At 38.1% G+C, this 27,268-nt stretch overlaps 34 non-coding genes across 34 annotated transcripts; all 34 read left to right on the forward strand.

The window, feature by feature from the left end:
* The first annotated feature begins 301 nt into the window (after nucleotides 1-301).
* On the forward strand, nucleotides 302-420 carry LOC149413025 (5S ribosomal RNA). Its single transcript, XR_016304363.1, has one exon. It is a non-coding gene; the product is annotated as a 5S ribosomal RNA (ribosomal RNA).
* Nucleotides 421-1,095: 675 nt separating this feature from the next.
* Nucleotides 1,096-1,214, forward strand: LOC149413026 (5S ribosomal RNA). The gene has a single exon (XR_016304364.1). It is a non-coding gene; the product is annotated as a 5S ribosomal RNA (ribosomal RNA).
* Nucleotides 1,215-1,890: 676 nt separating this feature from the next.
* LOC149413027 (5S ribosomal RNA) lies at nucleotides 1,891-2,009 on the forward strand. Its single transcript, XR_016304365.1, has one exon. It is a non-coding gene; the product is annotated as a 5S ribosomal RNA (ribosomal RNA).
* A 679-nt stretch (nucleotides 2,010-2,688) lies between these two features.
* On the forward strand, nucleotides 2,689-2,807 carry LOC149413028 (5S ribosomal RNA). The gene has a single exon (XR_016304497.1). It is a non-coding gene; the product is annotated as a 5S ribosomal RNA (ribosomal RNA).
* Nucleotides 2,808-3,486: 679 nt separating this feature from the next.
* LOC149413029 (5S ribosomal RNA) lies at nucleotides 3,487-3,605 on the forward strand. Its single transcript, XR_016304366.1, has one exon. It is a non-coding gene; the product is annotated as a 5S ribosomal RNA (ribosomal RNA).
* A 679-nt stretch (nucleotides 3,606-4,284) lies between these two features.
* Nucleotides 4,285-4,403, forward strand: LOC149413030 (5S ribosomal RNA). The gene has a single exon (XR_016304367.1). It is a non-coding gene; the product is annotated as a 5S ribosomal RNA (ribosomal RNA).
* A 679-nt stretch (nucleotides 4,404-5,082) lies between these two features.
* LOC149413031 (5S ribosomal RNA) lies at nucleotides 5,083-5,201 on the forward strand. Its single transcript, XR_016304369.1, has one exon. It is a non-coding gene; the product is annotated as a 5S ribosomal RNA (ribosomal RNA).
* A 675-nt stretch (nucleotides 5,202-5,876) lies between these two features.
* Nucleotides 5,877-5,995, forward strand: LOC149413032 (5S ribosomal RNA). The gene has a single exon (XR_016304370.1). It is a non-coding gene; the product is annotated as a 5S ribosomal RNA (ribosomal RNA).
* Nucleotides 5,996-6,652: 657 nt separating this feature from the next.
* On the forward strand, nucleotides 6,653-6,771 carry LOC149413033 (5S ribosomal RNA). The gene has a single exon (XR_016304371.1). It is a non-coding gene; the product is annotated as a 5S ribosomal RNA (ribosomal RNA).
* A 679-nt stretch (nucleotides 6,772-7,450) lies between these two features.
* On the forward strand, nucleotides 7,451-7,569 carry LOC149413034 (5S ribosomal RNA). The gene has a single exon (XR_016304372.1). It is a non-coding gene; the product is annotated as a 5S ribosomal RNA (ribosomal RNA).
* Nucleotides 7,570-8,248: 679 nt separating this feature from the next.
* Nucleotides 8,249-8,367, forward strand: LOC149413035 (5S ribosomal RNA). Its single transcript, XR_016304373.1, has one exon. It is a non-coding gene; the product is annotated as a 5S ribosomal RNA (ribosomal RNA).
* A 679-nt stretch (nucleotides 8,368-9,046) lies between these two features.
* LOC149413036 (5S ribosomal RNA) lies at nucleotides 9,047-9,165 on the forward strand. The gene has a single exon (XR_016304374.1). It is a non-coding gene; the product is annotated as a 5S ribosomal RNA (ribosomal RNA).
* Nucleotides 9,166-9,844: 679 nt separating this feature from the next.
* Nucleotides 9,845-9,963, forward strand: LOC149413037 (5S ribosomal RNA). The gene has a single exon (XR_016304375.1). It is a non-coding gene; the product is annotated as a 5S ribosomal RNA (ribosomal RNA).
* Nucleotides 9,964-10,638: 675 nt separating this feature from the next.
* On the forward strand, nucleotides 10,639-10,757 carry LOC149413038 (5S ribosomal RNA). Its single transcript, XR_016304376.1, has one exon. It is a non-coding gene; the product is annotated as a 5S ribosomal RNA (ribosomal RNA).
* A 677-nt stretch (nucleotides 10,758-11,434) lies between these two features.
* On the forward strand, nucleotides 11,435-11,553 carry LOC149413039 (5S ribosomal RNA). Its single transcript, XR_016304377.1, has one exon. It is a non-coding gene; the product is annotated as a 5S ribosomal RNA (ribosomal RNA).
* A 679-nt stretch (nucleotides 11,554-12,232) lies between these two features.
* On the forward strand, nucleotides 12,233-12,351 carry LOC149413040 (5S ribosomal RNA). Its single transcript, XR_016304378.1, has one exon. It is a non-coding gene; the product is annotated as a 5S ribosomal RNA (ribosomal RNA).
* A 679-nt stretch (nucleotides 12,352-13,030) lies between these two features.
* Nucleotides 13,031-13,149, forward strand: LOC149413041 (5S ribosomal RNA). Its single transcript, XR_016304380.1, has one exon. It is a non-coding gene; the product is annotated as a 5S ribosomal RNA (ribosomal RNA).
* Nucleotides 13,150-13,820: 671 nt separating this feature from the next.
* Nucleotides 13,821-13,939, forward strand: LOC149413042 (5S ribosomal RNA). Its single transcript, XR_016304381.1, has one exon. It is a non-coding gene; the product is annotated as a 5S ribosomal RNA (ribosomal RNA).
* A 679-nt stretch (nucleotides 13,940-14,618) lies between these two features.
* LOC149413043 (5S ribosomal RNA) lies at nucleotides 14,619-14,737 on the forward strand. The gene has a single exon (XR_016304382.1). It is a non-coding gene; the product is annotated as a 5S ribosomal RNA (ribosomal RNA).
* Nucleotides 14,738-15,416: 679 nt separating this feature from the next.
* On the forward strand, nucleotides 15,417-15,535 carry LOC149413044 (5S ribosomal RNA). The gene has a single exon (XR_016304383.1). It is a non-coding gene; the product is annotated as a 5S ribosomal RNA (ribosomal RNA).
* Nucleotides 15,536-16,214: 679 nt separating this feature from the next.
* On the forward strand, nucleotides 16,215-16,333 carry LOC149413045 (5S ribosomal RNA). The gene has a single exon (XR_016304384.1). It is a non-coding gene; the product is annotated as a 5S ribosomal RNA (ribosomal RNA).
* Nucleotides 16,334-17,009: 676 nt separating this feature from the next.
* LOC149413046 (5S ribosomal RNA) lies at nucleotides 17,010-17,128 on the forward strand. The gene has a single exon (XR_016304385.1). It is a non-coding gene; the product is annotated as a 5S ribosomal RNA (ribosomal RNA).
* A 677-nt stretch (nucleotides 17,129-17,805) lies between these two features.
* On the forward strand, nucleotides 17,806-17,924 carry LOC149413047 (5S ribosomal RNA). Its single transcript, XR_016304386.1, has one exon. It is a non-coding gene; the product is annotated as a 5S ribosomal RNA (ribosomal RNA).
* Nucleotides 17,925-18,603: 679 nt separating this feature from the next.
* On the forward strand, nucleotides 18,604-18,722 carry LOC149413048 (5S ribosomal RNA). The gene has a single exon (XR_016304387.1). It is a non-coding gene; the product is annotated as a 5S ribosomal RNA (ribosomal RNA).
* Nucleotides 18,723-19,389: 667 nt separating this feature from the next.
* Nucleotides 19,390-19,508, forward strand: LOC149413049 (5S ribosomal RNA). Its single transcript, XR_016304388.1, has one exon. It is a non-coding gene; the product is annotated as a 5S ribosomal RNA (ribosomal RNA).
* A 675-nt stretch (nucleotides 19,509-20,183) lies between these two features.
* Nucleotides 20,184-20,302, forward strand: LOC149413050 (5S ribosomal RNA). The gene has a single exon (XR_016304389.1). It is a non-coding gene; the product is annotated as a 5S ribosomal RNA (ribosomal RNA).
* Nucleotides 20,303-20,979: 677 nt separating this feature from the next.
* On the forward strand, nucleotides 20,980-21,098 carry LOC149413051 (5S ribosomal RNA). The gene has a single exon (XR_016304391.1). It is a non-coding gene; the product is annotated as a 5S ribosomal RNA (ribosomal RNA).
* Nucleotides 21,099-21,777: 679 nt separating this feature from the next.
* LOC149413052 (5S ribosomal RNA) lies at nucleotides 21,778-21,896 on the forward strand. The gene has a single exon (XR_016304392.1). It is a non-coding gene; the product is annotated as a 5S ribosomal RNA (ribosomal RNA).
* A 663-nt stretch (nucleotides 21,897-22,559) lies between these two features.
* LOC149413053 (5S ribosomal RNA) lies at nucleotides 22,560-22,678 on the forward strand. The gene has a single exon (XR_016304393.1). It is a non-coding gene; the product is annotated as a 5S ribosomal RNA (ribosomal RNA).
* Nucleotides 22,679-23,365: 687 nt separating this feature from the next.
* LOC149413054 (5S ribosomal RNA) lies at nucleotides 23,366-23,484 on the forward strand. The gene has a single exon (XR_016304394.1). It is a non-coding gene; the product is annotated as a 5S ribosomal RNA (ribosomal RNA).
* A 675-nt stretch (nucleotides 23,485-24,159) lies between these two features.
* LOC149413055 (5S ribosomal RNA) lies at nucleotides 24,160-24,278 on the forward strand. The gene has a single exon (XR_016304395.1). It is a non-coding gene; the product is annotated as a 5S ribosomal RNA (ribosomal RNA).
* Nucleotides 24,279-24,953: 675 nt separating this feature from the next.
* Nucleotides 24,954-25,072, forward strand: LOC149413056 (5S ribosomal RNA). The gene has a single exon (XR_016304396.1). It is a non-coding gene; the product is annotated as a 5S ribosomal RNA (ribosomal RNA).
* A 681-nt stretch (nucleotides 25,073-25,753) lies between these two features.
* On the forward strand, nucleotides 25,754-25,872 carry LOC149413057 (5S ribosomal RNA). The gene has a single exon (XR_016304397.1). It is a non-coding gene; the product is annotated as a 5S ribosomal RNA (ribosomal RNA).
* A 683-nt stretch (nucleotides 25,873-26,555) lies between these two features.
* LOC149413058 (5S ribosomal RNA) lies at nucleotides 26,556-26,674 on the forward strand. The gene has a single exon (XR_016304398.1). It is a non-coding gene; the product is annotated as a 5S ribosomal RNA (ribosomal RNA).
* The last annotated feature ends 594 nt before the right edge of the window (nucleotides 26,675-27,268 follow it).

Genomic DNA, 27,268 nt, shown 5'->3' on the forward strand with positions numbered 1-27,268 from the left:
CATAATGCATGTTTGATGAGATTATTTTGCTTACATAACACATTTAAATATAAATTGCCTAGGATTATACTATTTTTTACGTTTTTTTTAAATTTATGTATCGTCGTTATTTATGTGTTTTACCATTGTTATTAATTTGAATTTTCCCTCTTCAGTTCGAGCTAAAGTGGCATCTATCGGAATATTTCATGATTTAAATCGCGCTTTCGTAGGCTGTTCACTACTCCGCTGAACGTCAAAGTTTTATAAAAATAATAAAATTATTCTCCAGTATAAGATTCGCATCTCAATATCAGCGTTCGCCAACGACCATACCATGTTGAACACACCGGTTCTCGTCCGATCACCGAAGTTAAGCAACATTGGGCGCGGTCAGTACTTGGATGGGTGACCGCTTGGGAACACCGCGTGCCGTTGGCCCTCTTCTTTTTTGAATTTTTTTTCAATTTTCTAAATGTTATTTAAGTATTCGGTTGTTTTTCGTCTCTCCCTAACGTTTAATTGCGTGTTGATACAGTCGTTTGGCGTTTCATCCTCCACCCCTACGTACTTAACTTACATTTTTTCAATCAATATCAGATCTGTCGGTGTAATGCACGCCTCTCCTTTTTTGCAATTGCTTTTCTATTTGTTAAATGTTATTTAGCATTTAGATGTTCTTCGTCTGTTTTTGTGATATAACCTACCCCTCCCTACCCCTACCACGTTCATAAACCTATAATTTTGTTGGGATATAATCATTTGGCGTTTCATCCTCCCTCCCTCCCTCCCTCCCTCACTCCCTCCCTCCCTGACATAATGCATGTTTGATGAGATTATTTTGCTTACATAACACATTTAAATATAAATTGCCTAGGATTATACTATTTTTTACGTTTTTTTTAAATTTATGTATCGTCGTTATTTATGTATTTTACCATTGTTATTAATTTGAATTTTCCCTCTTCAGTTCGAGCTAAAGTGGCATCTATCGGAATATTTCATGATTTAAATCGCGCTTTCGTAGGCTGTTCACTACTCCGCTGAACGTCAAAGTTTTATAAAAATAATAAAATTATTCTCCAGTATAAGATTCGCATCTCAATATCAGCGTTCGCCAACGACCATACCATGTTGAACACACCGGTTCTCGTCCGATCACCGAAGTTAAGCAACATTGGGCGCGGTCAGTACTTGGATGGGTGACCGCTTGGGAACACCGCGTGCCGTTGGCCCTCTTCTTTTTTGAATTTTTTTTCAATTTTCTAAATGTTATTTAAGTATTCGGTTGTTTTTCGTCTCTCCCTAACGTTTAATTGCGTGTTGATACAGTCGTTTGGCGTTTCATCCTCCACCCCTACGTACTTAACTTACATTTTTTCAATCAATATCAGATCTGTCGGTGTAATGCACGCCTCTCCTTTTTTGCAATTGCTTTTCTATTTGTTAAATGTTATTTAGCATTTAGATGTTCTTCGTCTGTTTTTGTGATATAACCTACCCCTCCCTACCCCTACCACGTTCATAAACCTATAATTTTGTTGGGATATAATCATTTGGCGTTTCATCCTCCCTCCCTCCCTCCCTCCCTCCCTCCCTCCCTCCCTCCCTGACATAATGCATGTTTGATGAGATTATTTTGCTTACATAACACATTTAAATATAAATTGCCTAGGATTATACTATTTTTTACGTTTTTTTTAAATTTATGTATCGTCGTTATTTATGTATTTTACCATTGTTATTAATTTGAATTTTCCCTCTTCAGTTCGAGCTAAAGTGGCATCTATCGGAATATTTCATGATTTAAATCGCGCTTTCGTAGGCTGTTCACTACTCCGCTGAACGTCAAAGTTTTATAAAAATAATAAAATTATTCCAGTATAAGTTCGCATCTCAATATCAGCGTTCGCCAACGACCATACCATGTTGAACACACCGGTTCTCGTCCGATCACCGAAGTTAAGCAACATTGGGCGCGGTCAGTACTTGGATGGGTGACCGCTTGGGAACACCGCGTGCCGTTGGCCCTCTTCTTTTTTGAATTTTTTTTCAATTTTCTAAATGTTATTTAAGTATTCGGTTGTTTTTCGTCTCTCCCTAACGTTTAATTGCGTGTTGATACAGTCGTTTGGCGTTTCATCCTCCACCCCTACGTACTTAACTTACATTTTTTCAATCAATATCAGATCTGTCGGTGTAATGCACGCCTCTCCTTTTTTGCAATTGCTTTTCTATTTGTTAAATGTTATTTAGCATTTAGATGTTCTTCGTCTGTTTTTGTGATATAACCTACCCCTCCCTACCCCTACCACGTTCATAAACCTATAATTTTGTTGGGATATAATCATTTGGCGTTTCATCCTCCCTCCCTCCCTCCCTCCCTCCCTCCCTCCCTCCCTCCCTGACATAATGCATGTTTGATGAGATTATTTTGCTTACATAACACATTTAAATATAAATTGCCTAGGATTATACTATTTTTTACGTTTTTTTTAAATTTATGTATCGTCGTTATTTATGTGTTTTACCATTGTTATTAATTTGAATTTTCCCTCTTCAGTTCGAGCTAAAGTGGCATCTATCGGAATATTTCATGATTTAAATCGCGCTTTCGTAGGCTGTTCACTACTCCGCTGAACGTCAAAGTTTTATAAAAATAATAAAATTATTCTCCAGTATAAGATTTGCATCTCAATATCAGCGTTCGCCAACGACCATACCATGTTGAACACACCGGTTCTCGTCCGATCACCGAAGTTAAGCAACATTGGGCGCGGTCAGTACTTGGATGGGTGACCGCTTGGGAACACTGCGTGCCGTTGGCCCTCTTCTTTTTTGAATTTTTTTTCAATTTTCTAAATGTTATTTAAGTATTCGGTTGTTTTTCGTCTCTCCCTAACGTTTAATTGCGTGTTGATACAGTCGTTTGGCGTTTCATCCTCCACCCCTACGTACTTAACTTACATTTTTTCAATCAATATCAGATCTGTCGGTGTAATGCACGCCTCTCCTTTTTTGCAATTGCTTTTCTATTTGTTAAATGTTATTTAGCATTTAGATGTTCTTCGTCTGTTTTTGTGATATAACCTACCCCTCCCTACCCCTACCACGTTCATAAACCTATAATTTTGTTGGGATATAATCATTTGGCGTTTCATCCTCCCTCCCTCCCTCCCTCCCTCCCTCCCTCCCTCCCTCCCTGACATAATGCATGTTTGATGAGATTATTTTGCTTACATAACACATTTAAATATAAATTGCCTAGGATTATACTATTTTTTACGTTTTTTTTAAATTTATGTATCGTCGTTATTTATGTGTTTTACCATTGTTATTAATTTGAATTTTCCCTCTTCAGTTCGAGCTAAAGTGGCATCTATCGGAATATTTCATGATTTAAATCGCGCTTTCGTAGGCTGTTCACTACTCCGCTGAACGTCAAAGTTTTATAAAAATAATAAAATTATTCTCCAGTATAAGATTCGCATCTCAATATCAGCGTTCGCCAACGACCATACCATGTTGAACACACCGGTTCTCGTCCGATCACCGAAGTTAAGCAACATTGGGCGCGGTCAGTACTTGGATGGGTGACCGCTTGGGAACACCGCGTGCCGTTGGCCCTCTTCTTTTTTGAATTTTTTTTCAATTTTCTAAATGTTATTTAAGTATTCGGTTGTTTTTCGTCTCTCCCTAACGTTTAATTGCGTGTTGATACAGTCGTTTGGCGTTTCATCCTCCACCCCTACGTACTTAACTTACATTTTTTCAATCAATATCAGATCTGTCGGTGTAATGCACGCCTCTCCTTTTTTGCAATTGCTTTTCTATTTGTTAAATGTTATTTAGCATTTAGATGTTCTTCGTCTGTTTTTGTGATATAACCTACCCCTCCCTACCCCTACCACGTTCATAAACCTATAATTTTGTTGGGATATAATCATTTGGCGTTTCATCCTCCCTCCCTCCCTCCCTCCCTCCCTCCCTCCCTCCCTCCCTGACATAATGCATGTTTGATGAGATTATTTTGCTTACATAACACATTTAAATATAAATTGCCTAGGATTATACTATTTTTTACGTTTTTTTTAAATTTATGTATCGTCGTTATTTATGTGTTTTACCATTGTTATTAATTTGAATTTTCCCTCTTCAGTTCGAGCTAAAGTGGCATCTATCGGAATATTTCATGATTTAAATCGCGCTTTCGTAGGCTGTTCACTACTCCGCTGAACGTCAAAGTTTTATAAAAATAATAAAATTATTCTCCAGTATAAGATTCGCATCTCAATATCAGCGTTCGCCAACGACCATACCATGTTGAACACACCGGTTCTCGTCCGATCACCGAAGTTAAGCAACATTGGGCGCGGTCAGTACTTGGATGGGTGACCGCTTGGGAACACCGCGTGCCGTTGGCCCTCTTCTTTTTTGAATTTTTTTTCAATTTTCTAAATGTTATTTAAGTATTCGGTTGTTTTTCGTCTCTCCCTAACGTTTAATTGCGTGTTGATACAGTCGTTTGGCGTTTCATCCTCCACCCCTACGTACTTAACTTACATTTTTTCAATCAATATCAGATCTGTCGGTGTAATGCACGCCTCTCCTTTTTTGCAATTGCTTTTCTATTTGTTAAATGTTATTTAGCATTTAGATGTTCTTCGTCTGTTTTTGTGATATAACCTACCCCTCCCTACCCCTACCACGTTCATAAACCTATAATTTTGTTGGGATATAATCATTTGGCGTTTCATCCTCCCTCCCTCCCTCCCTCCCTCCCTCCCTCCCTCCCTCCCTGACATAATGCATGTTTGATGAGATTATTTTGCTTACATAACACATTTAAATATAAATTGCCTAGGATTATACTATTTTTTACGTTTTTTTTAAATTTATGTATCGTCGTTATTTATGTGTTTTACCATTGTTATTAATTTGAATTTTCCCTCTTCAGTTCGAGCTAAAGTGGCATCTATCGGAATATTTCATGATTTAAATCGCGCTTTCGTAGGCTGTTCACTACTCCGCTGAACGTCAAAGTTTTATAAAAATAATAAAATTATTCTCCAGTATAAGATTCGCATCTCAATATCAGCGTTCGCCAACGACCATACCATGTTGAACACACCGGTTCTCGTCCGATCACCGAAGTTAAGCAACATTGGGCGCGGTCAGTACTTGGATGGGTGACCGCTTGGGAACACCGCGTGCCGTTGGCCCTCTTCTTTTTTGAATTTTTTTTCAATTTTCTAAATGTTATTTAAGTATTCGGTTGTTTTTCGTCTCTCCCTAACGTTTAATTGCGTGTTGATACAGTCGTTTGGCGTTTCATCCTCCACCCCTACGTACTTAACTTACATTTTTTCAATCAATATCAGATCTGTCGGTGTAATGCACGCCTCACCTTTTTTGCAATTGCTTTTCTATTTGTTAAATGTTATTTAGCATTTTGATGTTCTTCGTCTGTTTTTGTGATATAACCTACCCCTCCCTACCCCTACCACGTTCATAAACCTATAATTTTGTTGGGATATAATCATTTGGCGTTTCATCCTCCCTCCCTCCCTCCCTCCCTCACTCCCTCCCTCCCTGACATAATGCATGTTTGATGAGATTATTTTGCTTACATAACACATTTAAATATAAATTGCCTAGGATTATACTATTTTTTACGTTTTTTTTAAATTTATGTATCGTCGTTATTTATGTATTTTACCATTGTTATTAATTTGAATTTTCCCTCTTCAGTTCGAGCTAAAGTGGCATCTATCGGAATATTTCATGATTTAAATCGCGCTTTCGTAGGCTGTTCACTACTCCGCTGAACGTCAAAGTTTTATAAAAATAATAAAATTATTCTCCAGTATAAGATTCGCATCTCAATATCAGCGTTCGCCAACGACCATACCATGTTGAACACACCGGTTCTCGTCCGATCACCGAAGTTAAGCAACATTGGGCGCGGTCAGTACTTGGATGGGTGACCGCTTGGGAACACCGCGTGCCGTTGGCCCTCTTCTTTTTTGAATTTTTTTTCAATTTTCTAAATGTTATTTAAGTATTCGGTTGTTTTTCGTCTCTCCCTAACGTTTAATTGCGTGTTGATACAGTCGTTTGGCGTTTCATCCTCCACCCCTACGTACTTAACTTACATTTTTTCAATCAATATCAGATCTGTCGGTGTAATGCACGCCTCTCCTTTTTTGCAATTGCTTTTCTATTTGTTAAATGTTATTTAGCATTTAGATGTTCTTCGTCTGTTTTTGTGATATAACCTACCCCTCCCTACCCCTACCACGTTCATAAACCTATAATTTTGTTGGGATATAATCATTTGGCGTTTCATCCTCCCTCCCTCCCTCCCTCCCTGACATAATGCATGTTTGATGAGATTATTTTGCTTACATAACACATTTAAATATAAATTGCCTAGGATTATACTATTTTTTACGTTTTTTTTAAATTTATGTATCGTCGTTATTTATGTATTTTACCATTGTTATTAATTTGAATTTTCCCTCTTCAGTTCGAGCTAAAGTGGCATCTATCGGAATATTTCATGATTTAAATCGCGCTTTCGTAGGCTGTTCACTACTCCGCTGAACGTCAAAGTTTTATAAAAATAATAAAATTATTCCAGTATAAGATTCGCATCTCAATATCAGCGTTCGCCAACGACCATACCATGTTGAACACACCGGTTCTCGTCCGATCACCGAAGTTAAGCAACATTGGGCGCGGTCAGTACTTGGATGGGTGACCGCTTGGGAACACCGCGTGCCGTTGGCCCTCTTCTTTTCTGAATTTTTTTTCAATTTTCTAAATGTTATTTAAGTATTCGGTTGTTTTTCGTCTCTCCCTAACGTTTAATTGCGTGTTGATACAGTCGTTTGGCGTTTCATCCTCCACCCCTACGTACTTAACTTACATTTTTTCAATCAATATCAGATCTGTCGGTGTAATGCACGCCTCTCCTTTTTTGCAATTGCTTTTCTATTTGTTAAATGTTATTTAGCATTTAGATGTTCTTCGTCTGTTTTTGTGATATAACCTACCCCTCCCTACCCCTACCACGTTCATAAACCTATAATTTTGTTGGGATATAATCATTTGGCGTTTCATCCTCCCTCCCTCCCTCCCTCCCTCCCTCCCTCCCTCCCTCCCTGACATAATGCATGTTTGATGAGATTATTTTGCTTACATAACACATTTAAATATAAATTGCCTAGGATTATACTATTTTTTACGTTTTTTTTAAATTTATGTATCGTCGTTATTTATGTGTTTTACCATTGTTATTAATTTGAATTTTCCCTCTTCAGTTCGAGCTAAAGTGGCATCTATCGGAATATTTCATGATTTAAATCGCGCTTTCGTAGGCTGTTCACTACTCCGCTGAACGTCAAAGTTTTATAAAAATAATAAAATTATTCTCCAGTATAAGATTTGCATCTCAATATCAGCGTTCGCCAACGACCATACCATGTTGAACACACCGGTTCTCGTCCGATCACCGAAGTTAAGCAACATTGGGCGCGGTCAGTACTTGGATGGGTGACCGCTTGGGAACACCGCGTGCCGTTGGCCCTCTTCTTTTTTGAATTTTTTTTCAATTTTCTAAATGTTATTTAAGTATTCGGTTGTTTTTCGTCTCTCCCTAACGTTTAATTGCGTGTTGATACAGTCGTTTGGCGTTTCATCCTCCACCCCTACGTACTTAACTTACATTTTTTCAATCAATATCAGATCTGTCGGTGTAATGCACGCCTCTCCTTTTTTGCAATTGCTTTTCTATTTGTTAAATGTTATTTAGCATTTAGATGTTCTTCGTCTGTTTTTGTGATATAACCTACCCCTCCCTACCCCTACCACGTTCATAAACCTATAATTTTGTTGGGATATAATCATTTGGCGTTTCATCCTCCCTCCCTCCCTCCCTCCCTCCCTCCCTCCCTCCCTCCCTGACATAATGCATGTTTGATGAGATTATTTTGCTTACATAACACATTTAAATATAAATTGCCTAGGATTATACTATTTTTTACGTTTTTTTTAAATTTATGTATCGTCGTTATTTATGTGTTTTACCATTGTTATTAATTTGAATTTTCCCTCTTCAGTTCGAGCTAAAGTGGCATCTATCGGAATATTTCATGATTTAAATCGCGCTTTCGTAGGCTGTTCACTACTCCGCTGAACGTCAAAGTTTTATAAAAATAATAAAATTATTCTCCAGTATAAGATTCGCATCTCAATATCAGCGTTCGCCAACGACCATACCATGTTGAACACACCGGTTCTCGTCCGATCACCGAAGTTAAGCAACATTGGGCGCGGTCAGTACTTGGATGGGTGACCGCTTGGGAACACCGCGTGCCGTTGGCCCTCTTCTTTTTTGAATTTTTTTTCAATTTTCTAAATGTTATTTAAGTATTCGGTTGTTTTTCGTCTCTCCCTAACGTTTAATTGCGTGTTGATACAGTCGTTTGGCGTTTCATCCTCCACCCCTACGTACTTAACTTACATTTTTTCAATCAATATCAGATCTGTCGGTGTAATGCACGCCTCTCCTTTTTTGCAATTGCTTTTCTATTTGTTAAATGTTATTTAGCATTTAGATGTTCTTCGTCTGTTTTTGTGATATAACCTACCCCTCCCTACCCCTACCACGTTCATAAACCTATAATTTTGTTGGGATATAATCATTTGGCGTTTCATCCTCCCTCCCTCCCTCCCTCCCTCCCTCCCTCCCTCCCTCCCTGACATAATGCATGTTTGATGAGATTATTTTGCTTACATAACACATTTAAATATAAATTGCCTAGGATTATACTATTTTTTACGTTTTTTTTAAATTTATGTATCGTCGTTATTTATGTGTTTTACCATTGTTATTAATTTGAATTTTCCCTCTTCAGTTCGAGCTAAAGTGGCATCTATCGGAATATTTCATGATTTAAATCGCGCTTTCGTAGGCTGTTCACTACTCCGCTGAACGTCAAAGTTTTATAAAAATAATAAAATTATTCTCCAGTATAAGATTCGCATCTCAATATCAGCGTTCGCCAACGACCATACCATGTTGAACACACCGGTTCTCGTCCGATCACCGAAGTTAAGCAACATTGGGCGCGGTCAGTACTTGGATGGGTGACCGCTTGGGAACACCGCGTGCCGTTGGCCCTCTTCTTTTTTGAATTTTTTTTCAATTTTCTAAATGTTATTTAAGTATTCGGTTGTTTTTCGTCTCTCCCTAACGTTTAATTGCGTGTTGATACAGTCGTTTGGCGTTTCATCCTCCACCCCTACGTACTTAACTTACATTTTTTCAATCAATATCAGATCTGTCGGTGTAATGCACGCCTCTCCTTTTTTGCAATTGCTTTTCTATTTGTTAAATGTTATTTAGCATTTAGATGTTCTTCGTCTGTTTTTGTGATATAACCTACCCCTCCCTACCCCTACCACGTTCATAAACCTATAATTTTGTTGGGATATAATCATTTGGCGTTTCATCCTCCCTCCCTCCCTCCCTCCCTCCCTCCCTCCCTCCCTCCCTGACATAATGCATGTTTGATGAGATTATTTTGCTTACATAACACATTTAAATATAAATTGCCTAGGATTATACTATTTTTTACGTTTTTTTTAAATTTATGTATCGTCGTTATTTATGTGTTTTACCATTGTTATTAATTTGAATTTTCCCTCTTCAGTTCGAGCTAAAGTGGCATCTATCGGAATATTTCATGATTTAAATCGCGCTTTCGTAGGCTGTTCACTACTCCGCTGAACGTCAAAGTTTTATAAAAATAATAAAATTATTCTCCAGTATAAGATTCGCATCTCAATATCAGCGTTCGCCAACGACCATACCATGTTGAACACACCGGTTCTCGTCCGATCACCGAAGTTAAGCAACATTGGGCGCGGTCAGTACTTGGATGGGTGACCGCTTGGGAACACCGCGTGCCGTTGGCCCTCTTCTTTTTTGAATTTTTTTTCAATTTTCTAAATGTTATTTAAGTATTCGGTTGTTTTTCGTCTCTCCCTAACGTTTAATTGCGTGTTGATACAGTCGTTTGGCGTTTCATCCTCCACCCCTACGTACTTAACTTACATTTTTTCAATCAATATCAGATCTGTCGGTGTAATGCACGCCTCTCCTTTTTTGCAATTGCTTTTCTATTTGTTAAATGTTATTTAGCATTTAGATGTTCTTCGTCTGTTTTTGTGATATAACCTACCCCTCCCTACCCCTACCACGTTCAAAAACCTATAATTTTGTTGGGATATAATCATTTGGCGTTTCATCCTCCCTCCCTCCCTCCCTCCCTCACTCCCTCCCTCCCTGACATAATGCATGTTTGATGAGATTATTTTGCTTACATAACACATTTAAATATAAATTGCCTAGGATTATACTATTTTTTACGTTTTTTTTAAATTTATGTATCGTCGTTATTTATGTATTTTACCATTGTTATTAATTTGAATTTTCCCTCTTCAGTTCGAGCTAAAGTGGCATCTATCGGAATATTTCATGATTTAAATCGCGCTTTCGTAGGCTGTTCACTACTCCGCTGAACGTCAAAGTTTTATAAAAATAATAAAATTATTCTCCAGTATAAGATTCGCATCTCAATATCAGCGTTCGCCAACGACCATACCATGTTGAACACACCGGTTCTCGTCCGATCACCGAAGTTAAGCAACATTGGGCGCGGTCAGTACTTGGATGGGTGACCGCTTGGGAACACCGCGTGCCGTTGGCCCTCTTCTTTTTTGAATTTTTTTTCAATTTTCTAAATGTTATTTAAGTATTCGGTTGTTTTTCGTCTCTCCCTAACGTTTAATTGCGTGTTGATACAGTCGTTTGGCGTTTCATCCTCCACCCCTACGTACTTAACTTACATTTTTTCAATCAATATCAGATCTGTCGGTGTAATGCACGCCTCTCCTTTTTTGCAATTGCTTTTCTATTTGTTAAATGTTATTTAGCATTTAGATGTTCTTCGTCTGTTTTTGTGATATAACCTACCCCTCCCTACCCCTACCACGTTCATAAACCTATAATTTTGTTGGGATATAATCATTTGGCGTTTCATCCTCCCTCCCTCCCTCCCTCCCTCCCTCCCTCCCTCCCTCCCTGACATAATGCATGTTTGATGAGATTATTTTGCTTACATAACACATTTAAATATAAATTGCCTAGGATTATACTATTTTTTACGTTTTTTTTAAATTTATGTATCGTCGTTATTTATGTATTTTACCATTGTTATTAATTTGAATTTTCCCTCTTCAGTTCGAGCTAAAGTGGCATCTATCGGAATATTTCATGATTTAAATCGCGCTTTCGTAGGCTGTTCACTACTCCGCTGAACGTCAAAGTTTTATAAAAATAATAAAATTATTCCAGTATAAGATTCGCATCTCAATATCAGCGTTCGCCAACGACCATACCATGTTGAACACACCGGTTCTCGTCCGATCACCGAAGTTAAGCAACATTGGGCGCGGTCAGTACTTGGATGGGTGACCGCTTGGGAACACCGCGTGCCGTTGGCCCTCTTCTTTTTTGAATTTTTTTTCAATTTTCTAAATGTTATTTAAGTATTCGGTTGTTTTTCGTCTCTCCCTAACGTTTAATTGCGTGTTGATACAGTCGTTTGGCGTTTCATCCTCCACCCCTACGTACTTAACTTACATTTTTTCAATCAATATCAGATCTGTCGGTGTAATGCACGCCTCTCCTTTTTTGCAATTGCTTTTCTATTTGTTAAATGTTATTTAGCATTTAGATGTTCTTCGTCTGTTTTTGTGATATAACCTACCCCTCCCTACCCCTACCACGTTCATAAACCTATAATTTTGTTGGGATATAATCATTTGGCGTTTCATCCTCCCTCCCTCCCTCCCTCCCTCCCTCCCTCCCTCCCTCCCTGACATAATGCATGTTTGATGAGATTATTTTGCTTACATAACACATTTAAATATAAATTGCCTAGGATTATACTATTTTTTACGTTTTTTTTAAATTTATGTATCGTCGTTATTTATGTGTTTTACCATTGTTATTAATTTGAATTTTCCCTCTTCAGTTCGAGCTAAAGTGGCATCTATCGGAATATTTCATGATTTAAATCGCGCTTTCGTAGGCTGTTCACTACTCCGCTGAACGTCAAAGTTTTATAAAAATAATAAAATTATTCTCCAGTATAAGATTTGCATCTCAATATCAGCGTTCGCCAACGACCATACCATGTTGAACACACCGGTTCTCGTCCGATCACCGAAGTTAAGCAACATTGGGCGCGGTCAGTACTTGGATGGGTGACCGCTTGGGAACACCGCGTGCCGTTGGCCCTCTTCTTTTTTGAATTTTTTTTCAATTTTCTAAATGTTATTTAAGTATTCGGTTGTTTTTCGTCTCTCCCTAACGTTTAATTGCGTGTTGATACAGTCGTTTGGCGTTTCATCCTCCACCCCTACGTACTTAACTTACATTTTTTCAATCAATATCAGATCTGTCGGTGTAATGCACGCCTCTCCTTTTTTGCAATCGCTTTTCTATTTGTTAAATGTTATTTAGCATTTAGATGTTCTTCGTCTGTTTTTGTGATATAACCTACCCCTCCCTACCCCTACCACGTTCATAAACCTATAATTTTGTTGGGATATAATCATTTGGCGTTTCATCCTCCCTCCCTCCCTCCCTCCCTCCCTCCCTCCCTCCCTCCCTGACATAATGCATGTTTGATGAGATTATTTTGCTTACATAACACATTTAAATATAAATTGCCTAGGATTATACTATTTTTTACGTTTTTTTTAAATTTATGTATCGTCGTTATTTATGTGTTTTACCATTGTTATTAATTTGAATTTTCCCTCTTCAGTTCGAGCTAAAGTGGCATCTATCGGAATATTTCATGATTTAAATCGCGCTTTCGTAGGCTGTTCACTACTCCGCTGAACGTCAAAGTTTTATAAAAATAATAAAATTATTCTCCAGTATAAGATTCGCATCTCAATATCAGCGTTCGCCAACGACCATACCATGTTGAACACACCGGTTCTCGTCCGATCACCGAAGTTAAGCAACATTGGGCGCGGTCAGTACTTGGATGGGTGACCGCTTGGGAACACCGCGTGCCGTTGGCCCTCTTCTTTTTTGAATTTTTTTTCAATTTTCTAAATGTTATTTAAGTATTCGGTTGTTTTTCGTCTCTCCCTAACGTTTAATTGCGTGTTGATACAGTCGTTTGGCGTTTCATCCTCCACCCCTACGTACTTAACTTACATTTTTTCAATCAATATCAGATCTGTCGGTGTAATGCACGCCTCTCCTTTTTTGCAATTGCTTTTCTATTTGTTAAATGTTATTTAGCATTTAGATGTTCTTCGTCTGTTTTTGTGATATAACCTACCCCTCCCTACCCCTACCACGTTCATAAACCTATAATTTTGTTGGGATATAATCATTTGGCGTTTCATCCTCCCTCCCTCCCTCCCTCCCTCCCTCCCTCCCTGACATAATGCATGTTTGATGAGATTATTTTGCTTACATAACACATTTAAATATAAATTGCCTAGGATTATACTATTTTTTACGTTTTTTTTAAATTTATGTATCGTCGTTATTTATGTGTTTTACCATTGTTATTAATTTGAATTTTCCCTCTTCAGTTCGAGCTAAAGTGGCATCTATCGGAATATTTCATGATTTAAATCGCGCTTTCGTAGGCTGTTCACTACTCCGCTGAACGTCAAAGTTTTATAAAAATAATAAAATTATTCTCCAGTATAAGATTCGCATCTCAATATCAGCGTTCGCCAACGACCATACCATGTTGAACACACCGGTTCTCGTCCGATCACCGAAGTTAAGCAACATTGGGCGCGGTCAGTACTTGGATGGGTGACCGCTTGGGAACACCGCGTGCCGTTGGCCCTCTTCTTTTTTGAATTTTTTTTCAATTTTCTAAATGTTATTTAAGTATTCGGTTGTTTTTCGTCTCTCCCTAACGTTTAATTGCGTGTTGATACAGTCGTTTGGCGTTTCATCCTCCACCCCTACGTACTTAACTTACATTTTTTCAATCAATATCAGATCTGTCGGTGTAATGCACGCCTCTCCTTTTTTGCAATTGCTTTTCTATTTGTTAAATGTTATTTAGCATTTAGATGTTCTTCGTCTGTTTTTGTGATATAACCTACCCCTCCCTACCCCTACCACGTTCATAAACCTATAATTTTGTTGGGATATAATCATTTGGCGTTTCATCCTCCCTCCCTCCCTCCCTCCCTCCCTCCCTCCCTCCCTCCCTGACATAATGCATGTTTGATGAGATTATTTTGCTTACATAACACATTTAAATATAAATTGCCTAGGATTATACTATTTTTTACGTTTTTTTTAAATTTATGTATCGTCGTTATTTATGTGTTTTACCATTGTTATTAATTTGAATTTTCCCTCTTCAGTTCGAGCTAAAGTGGCATCTATCGGAATATTTCATGATTTAAATCGCGCTTTCGTAGGCTGTTCACTACTCCGCTGAACGTCAAAGTTTTATAAAAATAATAAAATTATTCTCCAGTATAAGATTCGCATCTCAATATCAGCGTTCGCCAACGACCATACCATGTTGAACACACCGGTTCTCGTCCGATCACCGAAGTTAAGCAACATTGGGCGCGGTCAGTACTTGGATGGGTGACCGCTTGGGAACACCGCGTGCCGTTGGCCCTCTTCTTTTTTGAATTTTTTTTCAATTTTCTAAATGTTATTTAAGTATTCGGTTGTTTTTCGTCTCTCCCTAACGTTTAATTGCGTGTTGATACAGTCGTTTGGCGTTTCATCCTCCACCCCTACGTACTTAACTTACATTTTTTCAATCAATATCAGATCTGTCGGTGTAATGCACGCCTCTCCTTTTTTGCAATTGCTTTTCTATTTGTTAAATGTTATTTAGCATTTAGATGTTCTTCGTCTGTTTTTGTGATATAACCTACCCCTCCCTACCCCTACCACGTTCATAAACCTATAATTTTGTTGGGATATAATCATTTGGCGTTTCATCCTCCCTCCCTCCCTCCCTCCCTCCCTCCCTCCCTCCCTCCCTGACATAATGCATGTTTGATGAGATTATTTTGCTTACATAACACATTTAAATATAAATTGCCTAGGATTATACTATTTTTTACGTTTTTTTTAAATTTATGTATCGTCGTTATTTATGTGTTTTACCATTGTTATTAATTTGAATTTTCCCTCTTCAGTTCGAGCTAAAGTGGCATCTATCGGAATATTTCATGATTTAAATCGCGCTTTCGTAGGCTGTTCACTACTCCGCTGAACGTCAAAGTTTTATAAAAATAATAAAATTATTCTCCAGTATAAGATTCGCATCTCAATATCAGCGTTCGCCAACGACCATACCATGTTGAACACACCGGTTCTCGTCCGATCACCGAAGTTAAGCAACATTGGGCGCGGTCAGTACTTGGATGGGTGACCGCTTGGGAACACCGCGTGCCGTTGGCCCTCTTCTTTTTTGAATTTTTTTTCAATTTTCTAAATGTTATTTAAGTATTCGGTTGTTTTTCGTCTCTCCCTAACGTTTAATTGCGTGTTGATACAGTCGTTTGGCGTTTCATCCTCCACCCCTACGTACTTAACTTACATTTTTTCAATCAATATCAGATCTGTCGGTGTAATGCACGCCTCTCCTTTTTTGCAATTGCTTTTCTATTTGTTAAATGTTATTTAGCATTTAGATGTTCTTCGTCAGTTTTTGTGATATAACCTACCCCTCCCTACCCCTACCACGTTCATAAACCTATAATTTTGTTGGGATATAATCATTTGGCGTTTCATCCTCCCTCCCTCCCTCCCTCCCTCCCTCCCTCCCTCCCTCCCTGACATAATGCATGTTTGATGAGATTATTTTGCTTACATAACACATTTAAATATAAATTGCCTAGGATTATACTATTTTTTACGTTTTTTTTAAATTTATGTATCGTCGTTATTTATGTGTTTTACCATTGTTATTAATTTGAATTTTCCCTCTTCAGTTCGAGCTAAAGTGGCATCTATCGGAATATTTCATGATTTAAATCGCGCTTTCGTAGGCTGTTCACTACTCCGCTGAACGTCAAAGTTTTATAAAAATAATAAAATTATTCTCCAGTATAAGATTCGCATCTCAATATCAGCGTTCGCCAACGACCATACCATGTTGAACACACCGGTTCTCGTCCGATCACCGAAGTTAAGCAACATTGGGCGCGGTCAGTACTTGGATGGGTGACCGCTTGGGAACACCGCGTGCCGTTGGCCCTCTTCTTTTTTGAATTTTTTTTCAATTTTCTAAATGTTATTTAAGTATTCGGTTGTTTTTCGTCTCTCCCTAACGTTTAATTGCGTGTTGATACAGTCGTTTGGCGTTTCATCCTCCACCCCTACGTACTTAACTTACATTTTTTCAATCAATATCAGATCTGTCGGTGTAATGCACGCCTCTCCTTTTTTGCAATTGCTTTTCTATTTGTTAAATGTTATTTAGCATTTAGATGTTCTTCGTCTGTTTTTGTGATATAACCTACCCCTCCCTACCCCTACCACGTTCATAAACCTATAATTTTGTTGGGATATAATCATTTGGCGTTTCATCCTCCCTCCCTCCCTCCCTCCCTCACTCCCTCCCTCCCTGACATAATGCATGTTTGATGAGATTATTTTGCTTACATAACACATTTAAATATAAATTGCCTAGGATTATACTATTTTTTACGTTTTTTTTTAAATTTATGTATCGTCGTTATTTATGTATTTTACCATTGTTATTAATTTGAATTTTCCCTCTTCAGTTCGAGCTAAAGTGGCATCTATCGGAATATTTCATGATTTAAATCGCGCTTTCGTAGGCTGTTCACTACTCCGCTGAACGTCAAAGTTTTATAAAAATAATAAAATTATTCTCCAGTATAAGATTCGCATCTCAATATCAGCGTTCGCCAACGACCATACCATGTTGAACACACCGGTTCTCGTCCGATCACCGAAGTTAAGCAACATTGGGCGCGGTCAGTACTTGGATGGGTGACCGCTTGGGAACACCGCGTGCCGTTGGCCCTCTTCTTTTTTGAATTTTTTTTCAATTTTCTAAATGTTATTTAAGTATTCGGTTGTTTTTCGTCTCTCCCTAACGTTTAATTGCGTGTTGATACAGTCGTTTGGCGTTTCATCCTCCACCCCTACGTACTTAACTTACATTTTTTCAATCAATATCAGATCTGTCGGTGTAATGCACGCCTCTCCTTTTTTGCAATTGCTTTTCTATTTGTTAAATGTTATTTAGCATTTAGATGTTCTTCGTCTGTTTTTGTGATATAACCTACCCCTCCCTACCCCTACCACGTTCATAAACCTATAATTTTGTTGGGATATAATCATTTGGCGTTTCATCCTCCCTCCCTCCCTCCCTCCCTCCCTCCCTCCCTCCCTCCCTGACATAATGCATGTTTGATGAGATTATTTTGCTTACATAACACATTTAAATATAAATTGCCTAGGATTATACTATTTTTTACGTTTTTTTTAAATTTATGTATCGTCGTTATTTATGTATTTTACCATTGTTATTAATTTGAATTTTCCCTCTTCAGTTCGAGCTAAAGTGGCATCTATCGGAATATTTCATGATTTAAATCGCGCTTTCGTAGGCTGTTCACTACTCCGCTGAACGTCAAAGTTTTATAAAAATAATAAAATTATTCCAGTATAAGATTCGCATCTCAATATCAGCGTTCGCCAACGACCATACCATGTTGAACACACCGGTTCTCGTCCGATCACCGAAGTTAAGCAACATTGGGCGCGGTCAGTACTTGGATGGGTGACCGCTTGGGAACACCGCGTGCCGTTGGCCCTCTTCTTTTTTGAATTTTTTTTCAATTTTCTAAATGTTATTTAAGTATTCGGTTGTTTTTCGTCTCTCCCTAACGTTTAATTGCGTGTTGATACAGTCGTTTGGCGTTTCATCCTCCACCCCTACGTACTTAACTTACATTTTTTCAATCAATATCAGATCTGTCGGTGTAATGCACGCCTCTCCTTTTTTGCAATTGCTTTTCTATTTGTTAAATGTTATTTAGCATTTAGATGTTCTTCGTCTGTTTTTGTGATATAACCTACCCCTCCCTACCCCTACCACGTTCATAAACCTATAATTTTGTTGGGATATAATCATTTGGCGTTTCATCCTCCCTCCCTCCCTCCCTCCCTCCCTCCCTCCCTCCCACCCTGACATAATGCATGTTTGATGAGATTATTTTGCTTACATAACACATTTAAATATAAATTGCCTAGGATTATACTATTTTTTACGTTTTTTTTAAATTTATGTATCGTCGTTATTTATGTGTTTTACCATTGTTATTAATTTGAATTTTCCCTCTTCAGTTCGAGCTAAAGTGGCATCTATCGGAATATTTCATGATTTAAATCGCGCTTTCGTAGGCTGTTCACTACTCCGCTGAACGTCAAAGTTTTATAAAAATAATAAAATTATTCTCCAGTATAAGATTCGCATCTCAATATCAGCGTTCGCCAACGACCATACCATGTTGAACACACCGGTTCTCGTCCGATCACCGAAGTTAAGCAACATTGGGCGCGGTCAGTACTTGGATGGGTGACCGCTTGGGAACACCGCGTGCCGTTGGCCCTCTTCTTTTTTGAATTTTTTTTCAATATTCTAAATGTTATTTAAGTATTCGGTTGTTTTTCGTCTCTCCCTAACGTTTAATTGCGTGTTGATACAGTCGTTTGGCGTTTCATCCTCCACCCCTACGTACTTAACTTACATTTTTTCAATCAATATCAGATCTGTCGGTGTAATGCACGCCTCTCCTTTTTTGCAATTGCTTTTCTATTTGTTAAATGTTATTTAGCATTTAGATGTTCTTCGTCTGTTTTTGTGATATAACCTACCCCTCCCTACCCCTACCACGTTCATAAACCTATAATTTTGTTGGGATATAATCATTTGGCGTTTCATCCTCCCTCCCTCCCTCCCTCCCTCCCTCCCTGACATAATGCATGTTTGATGAGATTATTTTGCTTACATAACACATTTAAATATAAATTGCCTAGGATTATACTATTTTTTACGTTTTTTTTAAATTTATGTATCGTCGTTATTTATGTGTTTTACCATTGTTATTAATTTGAATTTTCCCTCTTCAGTTCGAGCTAAAGTGGCATCTATCGGAATATTTCATGATTTAAATCGCGCTTTCGTAGGCTGTTCACTACTCCGCTGAACGTCAAAGTTTTATAAAAATAATAAAATTATTCTCCAGTATAAGATTCGCATCTCAATATCAGCGTTCGCCAACGACCATACCATGTTGAACACACCGGTTCTCGTCCGATCACCGAAGTTAAGCAACATTGGGCGCGGTCAGTACTTGGATGGGTGACCGCTTGGGAACACCGCGTGCCGTTGGCCCTCTTCTTTTTTGAATTTTTTTTCAATTTTCTAAATGTTATTTAAGTATTCGGTTGTTTTTCGTCTCTCCCTAACGTTTAATTGCGTGTTGATACAGTCGTTTGGCGTTTCATCCTCCACCCCTACGTACTTAACTTACATTTTTTCAATCAATATCAGATCTGTCGGTGTAATGCACGCCTCTCCTTTTTTGCAATTGCTTTTCTATTTGTTAAATGTTATTTAGCATTTAGATGTTCTTCGTCTGTTTTTGTGATATAACCTACCCCTCCCTACCCCTACCACGTTCATAAACCTATAATTTTGTTGGGATATAATCATTTGGCGTTTCATCCTCCCTCCCTCCCTCCCTCCCTCACTCCCTCCCTCCCTGACATAATGCATGTTTGATGAGATTATTTTGCTTACATAACACATTTAAATATAAATTGCCTAGGATTATACTATTTTTTACGTTTTTTTTAAATTTATGTATCGTCGTTATTTATGTATTTTACCATTGTTATTAATTTGAATTTTCCCTCTTCAGTTCGAGCTTAAGTGGCATCTATCGGAATATTTCATGATTTAAATCGCGCTTTCGTAGGCTGTTCACTACTCCGCTGAACGTCAAAGTTTTATAAAAATAATAAAATTATTCTCCAGTATAAGATTCGCATCTCAATATCAGCGTTCGCCAACGACCATACCATGTTGAACACACCGGTTCTCGTCCGATCACCGAAGTTAAGCAACATTGGGCGCGGTCAGTACTTGGATGGGTGACCGCTTGGGAACACCGCGTGCCGTTGGCCCTCTTCTTTTTTGAATTTTTTTTCAATTTTCTAAATGTTATTTAAGTATTCGGTTGTTTTTCGTCTCTCCCTAACGTTTAATTGCGTGTTGATACAGTCGTTTGGCGTTTCATCCTCCACCCCTACGTACTTAACTTACATTTTTTCAATCAATATCAGATCTGTCGGTGTAATGCACGCCTCTCCTTTTTTGCAATTGCTTTTCTATTTGTTAAATGTTATTTAGCATTTAGATGTTCTTCGTCTGTTTTTGTGATATAACCTACCCCTCCCTACCCCTACCACGTTCATAAACCTATAATTTTGTTGGGATATAATCATTTGGCGTTTCATCCTCCCTCCCTCCCTCCCTCCCTCCCTCCCTCCCTCCCTCCCTGACATAATGCATGTTTGATGAGATTATTTTGCTTACATAACACATTTAAATATAAATTGCCTAGGATTATACTATTTTTTACGTTTTTTTTAAATTTATGTATCGTCGTTATTTATGTATTTTACCATTGTTATTAATTTGAATTTTCCCTCTTCAGTTCGAGCTAAAGTGGCATCTATCGGAATATTTCATGATTTAAATCGCGCTTTCGTAGGCTGTTCACTACTCCGCTGAACGTCAAAGTTTTATAAAAATAATAAAATTATTCCAGTATAAGATTCGCATCTCAATATCAGCGTTCGCCAACGACCATACCATGTTGAACACACCGGTTCTCGTCCGATCACCGAAGTTAAGCAACATTGGGCGCGGTCAGTACTTGGATGGGTGACCGCTTGGGAACACCGCGTGCCGTTGGCCCTCTTCTTTTTTGAATTTTTTTTCAATTTTCTAAATGTTATTTAAGTATTCGGTTGTTTTTCGTCTCTCCCTAACGTTTAATTGCGTGTTGATACAGTCGTTTGGCGTTTCATCCTCCACCCCTACGTACTTAACTTACATTTTTTCAATCAATATCAGATCTGTCGGTGTAATGCACGCCTCTCCTTTTTTGCAATTGCTTTTCTATTTGTTAAATGTTATTTAGCATTTAGATGTTCTTCGTCTGTTTTTGTGATATAACCTACCCCTCCCTACCCCTACCACGTTCATAAACCTATAATTTTGTTGGGATATAATCATTTGGCGTTTCATCCTCCCTCCCTCCCTCCCTCCCTCCCTCCCTCCCTCCCTCCCTGACATAATGCATGTTTGATGAGATTATTTTGCTTACATAACACATTTAAATATAAATTGCCTAGGATTATACTATTTTTTACGTTTTTTTTAAATTTATGTATCGTCGTTATTTATGTGTTTTACCATTGTTATTAATTTGAATTTTCCCTCTTCAGTTCGAGCTAAAGTGGCATCTATCGGAATATTTCATGATTTAAATCGCGCTTTCGTAGGCTGTTCACTACTCCGCTGAACGTCAAAGTTTTATAAAAATAATAAAATTATTCTCCAGTATAAGATTTGCATCTCAATATCAGCGTTCGCCAACGACCATACCATGTTGAACACACCGGTTCTCGTCCGATCACCGAAGTTAAGCAACATTGGGCGCGGTCAGTACTTGGATGGGTGACCGCTTGGGAACACCGCGTGCCGTTGGCCCTCTTCTTTTTTGAATTTTTTTTCAATTTTCTAAATGTTATTTAAGTATTCGGTTGTTTTTCGTCTCTCCCTAACGTTTAATTGCGTGTTGATACAGTCGTTTGGCGTTTCATCCTCCACCCCTACGTCCTTAACTTACATTTTTTCAATCAATATCAGATCTGTCGGTGTAATGCACGCCTCTCCTTTTTTGCAATTGCTTTTCTATTTGTTAAATGTTATTTAGCATTTAGATGTTCTTCGTCTGTTTTTGTGATATAACCTACCCCTCCCTACCCCTACCACGTTCATAAACCTATAATTTTGTTGGGATATAATCATTTGGCGTTTCATCCTCCCTCCCTCCCTCCCTCCCTCCCTGACATAATGCATGTTTGATGAGATTATTTTGCTTACATAACACATTTAAATATAAATTGCCTAGGAATATACTATTTTTTACGTTTTTTTTAAATTTATGTATCGTCGTTATTTATGTGTTTTACCATTGTTATTAATTTGAATTTTCCCTCTTCAGTTCGAGCTAAAGTGGCATCTATCGGAATATTTCATGATTTAAATCGCGCTTTCGTAGGCTGTTCACTACTCCGCTGAACGTCAAAGTTTTATAAAAATAATAAAATTATTCTCCAGTATAAGATTCGCATCTCAATATCAGCGTTCGCCAACGACCATACCATGTTGAACACACCGGTTCTCGTCCGATCACCGAAGTTAAGCAACATTGGGCGCGGTCAGTACTTGGATGGGTGACCGCTTGGGAACACCGCGTGCCGTTGGCCCTCTTCTTTTTTGAATTTTTTTTCAATTTTCTAAATGTTATTTAAGTATTCGGTTGTTTTTCGTCTCTCCCTAACGTTTAATTGCGTGTTGATACAGTCGTTTGGCGTTTCATCCTCCACCCCTACGTACTTAACTTACATTTTTTCAATCAATATCAGATCTGTCGGTGTAATGCACGCCTCTCCTTTTTTGCAATTGCTTTTCTATTTGTTAAATGTTATTTAGCATTTAGATGTTCTTCGTCTGTTTTTGTGATATAACCTACCCCTCCCTACCCCTACCACGTTCATAAACCTATAATTTTGTTGGGATATAATCATTTGGCGTTTCATCCTCCCTCCCTCCCTCCCTCCCTCCCTCCCTCCCTCCCTCCCTCCCTCCCTGACATAATGCATGTTTGATGAGATTATTTTGCTTACATAACACATTTAAATATAAATTGCCTAGGATTATACTATTTTTTACGTTTTTTTTAAATTTATGTATCGTCGTTATTTATGTGTTTTACCATTGTTATTAATTTGAATTTTCCCTCTTCAGTTCGAGCTAAAGTGGCATCTATCGGAATATTTCATGATTTAAATCGCGCTTTCGTAGGCTGTTCACTACTCCGCTGAACGTCAAAGTTTTATAAAAATAATAAAATTATTCTCCAGTATAAGATTCGCATCTCAATATCAGCGTTCGCCAACGACCATACCATGTTGAACACACCGGTTCTCGTCCGATCACCGAAGTTAAGCAACATTGGGCGCGGTCAGTACTTGGATGGGTGACCGCTTGGGAACACCGCGTGCCGTTGGCCCTCTTCTTTTTTGAATTTTTTTTCAATTTTCTAAATGTTATTTAAGTATTCGGTTGTTTTTCGTCTCTCCCTAACGTTTAATTGCGTGTTGATACAGTCGTTTGGCGTTTCATCCTCCACCCCTACGTACTTAACTTACATTTTTTCAATCAATATCAGATCTGTCGGTGTAATGCACGCCTCTCCTTTTTTGCAATTGCTTTTCTATTTGTTAAATGTTATTTAGCATTTAGATGTTCTTCGTCTGTTTTTGTGATATAACCTACCCCTCCCTACCCCTACCACGTTCATAAACCTATAATTTTGTTGGGATATAATCATTTGGCGTTTCATCCTCCCTCCCTCCCTCCCTCCCTCCCTCCCTCCCTCCCTGACATAATGCATGTTTGATGAGATTATTTTGCTTACATAACACATTTAAATATAAATTGCCTAGGATTATACTATTTTTTACGTTTTTTTTAAATTTATGTATCGTCGTTATTTATGTGTTTTACCATTGTTATTAATTTGAATTTTCCCTCTTCAGTTCGAGCTAAAGTGGCATCTATCGGAATATTTCATGATTTAAATCGCGCTTTCGTAGGCTGTTCACTACTCCGCTGAACGTCAAAGTTTTATAAAAATAATAAAATTATTCTCCAGTATAAGATTCGCATCTCAATATCAGCGTTCGCCAACGACCATACCATGTTGAACACACCGGTTCTCGTCCGATCACCGAAGTTAAGCAACATTGGGCGCGGTCAGTACTTGGATGGGTGACCGCTTGGGAACACCGCGTGCCGTTGGCCCTCTTCTTTTTTGAATTTTTTTTCAATTTTCTAAATGTTATTTAAGTATTCGGTTGTTTTTCGTCTCTCCCTAACGTTTAATTGCGTGTTGATACAGTCGTTTGGCGTTTCATCCTCCACCCCTACGTACTTAACTTACATTTTTTCAATCAATATCAGATCTGTCGGTGTAATGCACGCCTCTCCTTTTTTGCAATTGCTTTTCTATTTGTTAAATGTTATTTAGCATTTAGATGTTCTTCGTCTGTTTTTGTGATATAACCTACCCCTCCCTACCCCTACCACGTTCATAAACCTATAATTTTGTTGGGATATAATCATTTGGCGTTTCATCCTCCCTCCCTCCCTCCCTCCCTCACTCCCTCCCTCCCTGACATAATGCATGTTTGATGAGATTATTTTGCTTACATAACACATTTAAATATAAATTGCCTAGGATTATACTATTTTTTACGTTTTTTTTAAATTTATGTATCGTCGTTATTTATGTATTTTACCATTGTTATTAATTTGAATTTTCCCTCTTCAGTTCGAGCTAAAGTGGCATCTATCGGAATATTTCATGATTTAAATCGCGCTTTCGTAGGCTGTTCACTACTCCGCTGAACGTCAAAGTTTTATAAAAATAATAAAATTATTCTCCAGTATAAGATTCGCATCTCAATATCAGCGTTCGCCAACGACCATACCATGTTGAACACACCGGTTCTCGTCCGATCACCGAAGTTAAGCAACATTGGGCGCGGTCAGTACTTGGATGGGTGACCGCTTGGGAACACCGCGTGCCGTTGGCCCTCTTCTTTTTTGAATTTTTTTTCAATTTTCTAAATGTTATTTAAGTATTCGGTTGTTTTTCGTCTCTCCCTAACGTTTAATTGCGTGTTGATACAGTCGTTTGGCGTTTCATCCTCCACCCCTACGTACTTAACTTACATTTTTTCAATCAATATCAGATCTGTCGGTGTAATGCACGCCTCTCCTTTTTTGCAATTGCTTTTCTATTTGTTAAATGTTATTTAGCATTTAGATGTTCTTCGTCTGTTTTTGTGATATAACCTACCCCTCCCTACCCCTACCACGTTCATAAACCTATAATTTTGTTGGGATATAATCATTTGGCGTTTCATCCTCCCTCCCTCCCTCCCTCCCTCCCTCCCTCCCTCCCTCCCTCCCTGACATAATGCATGTTTGATGAGATTATTTTGCTTACATAACACATTTAAATATAAATTGCCTAGGATTATACTATTTTTTACGTTTTTTTTAAATTTATGTATCGTCGTTATTTATGTATTTTACCATTGTTATTAATTTGAATTTTCCCTCTTCAGTTCGAGCTAAAGTGGCATCTATCGGAATATTTCATGATTTAAATCGCGCTTTCGTAGGCTGTTCACTACTCCGCTGAACGTCAAAGTTTTATAAAAATAATAAAATTATTCCAGTATAAGATTCGCATCTCAATATCAGCGTTCGCCAACGACCATACCATGTTGAACACACCGGTTCTCGTCCGATCACCGAAGTTAAGCAACATTGGGCGCGGTCAGTACTTGGATGGGTGACCGCTTGGGAACACCGCGTGCCGTTGGCCCTCTTCTTTTTTGAATTTTTTTTCAATTTTCTAAATGTTATTTAAGTATTCGGTTGTTTTTCGTCTCTCCCTAACGTTTAATTGCGTGTTGATACAGTCGTTTGGCGTTTCATCCTCCACCCCTACGTACTTAACTTACATTTTTTCAATCAATATCAGATCTGTCGGTGTAATGCACGCCTCTCCTTTTTTGCAATTGCTTTTCTATTTGTTAAATGTTATTTAGCATTTAGATGTTCTTCGTCTGTTTTTGTGATATAACCTACCCCTCCCTACCCCTACCACGTTCATAAACCTATAATTTTGTTGGGATATAATCATTTGGCGTTTCATCCTCCCTCCCTCCCTCCCTCCCTCCCTCCCTCCCTCCCTCCCTCCCTGACATAATGCATGTTTGATGAGATTATTTTGCTTACATAACACATTTAAATATAAATTGCCTAGGATTATACTATTTTTTACGTTTTTTTTAAATTTATGTATCGTCGTTATTTATGTGTTTTACCATTGTTATTAATTTGAATTTTCCCTCTTCAGTTCGAGCTAAAGTGGCATCTATCGGAATATTTCATGATTTAAATCACGCTTTCGTAGGCTGTTCACTACTCCGCTGAACGTCAAAGTTTTATAAAAATAATAAAATTATTCTCCAGTATAAGATTTGCATCTCAATATCAGCGTTCGCCAACGACCATACCATGTTGAACACACCGGTTCTCGTCCGATCACCGAAGTTAAGCAACATTGGGCGCGGTCAGTACTTGGATGGGTGACCGCTTGGGAACACCGCGTGCCGTTGGCCCTCTTCTTTTTTGAATTTTTTTTCAATTTTCTAAATGTTATTTAAGTATTCGGTTGTTTTTCGTCTCTCCCTAACGTTTAATTGCGTGTTGATACAGTCGTTTGGCGTTTCATCCTCCACCCCTACGTACTTAACTTACATTTTTTCAATCAATATCAGATCTGTCGGTGTAATGCACGCCTCTCCTTTTTTGCAATTGCTTTTCTATTTGTTAAATGTTATTTAGCATTTAGATGTTCTTCGTCTGTTTTTGTGATATAACCTACCCCTCCCTACCCCTACCACGTTCATAAACCTATAATTTTGTTGGGATATAATCATTTGGCGTTTCATCCTCCCTCCCTCCCTCCCTCCCTCCCTCCCTCCCTCCCTCCCTGACATAATGCATGTTTGATGAGATTATTTTGCTTACATAACACATTTAAATATAAATTGCCTAGGATTATACTATTTTTTACGTTTTTTTTAAATTTATGTATCGTCGTTATTTATGTGTTTTACCATTGTTATTAATTTGAATTTTCCCTCTTCAGTTCGAGCTAAAGTGGCATCTATCGGAATATTTCATGATTTAAATCGCGCTTTCGTAGGCTG

This window comes from Hesperophylax consimilis, chromosome 22 (assembly GCF_061612785.1).
Source record: "Hesperophylax consimilis isolate HC1 chromosome 22, BYU_Hcon_1.0, whole genome shotgun sequence".
Lineage (NCBI taxonomy): Eukaryota > Metazoa > Arthropoda > Insecta > Trichoptera > Limnephilidae > Hesperophylax > Hesperophylax consimilis.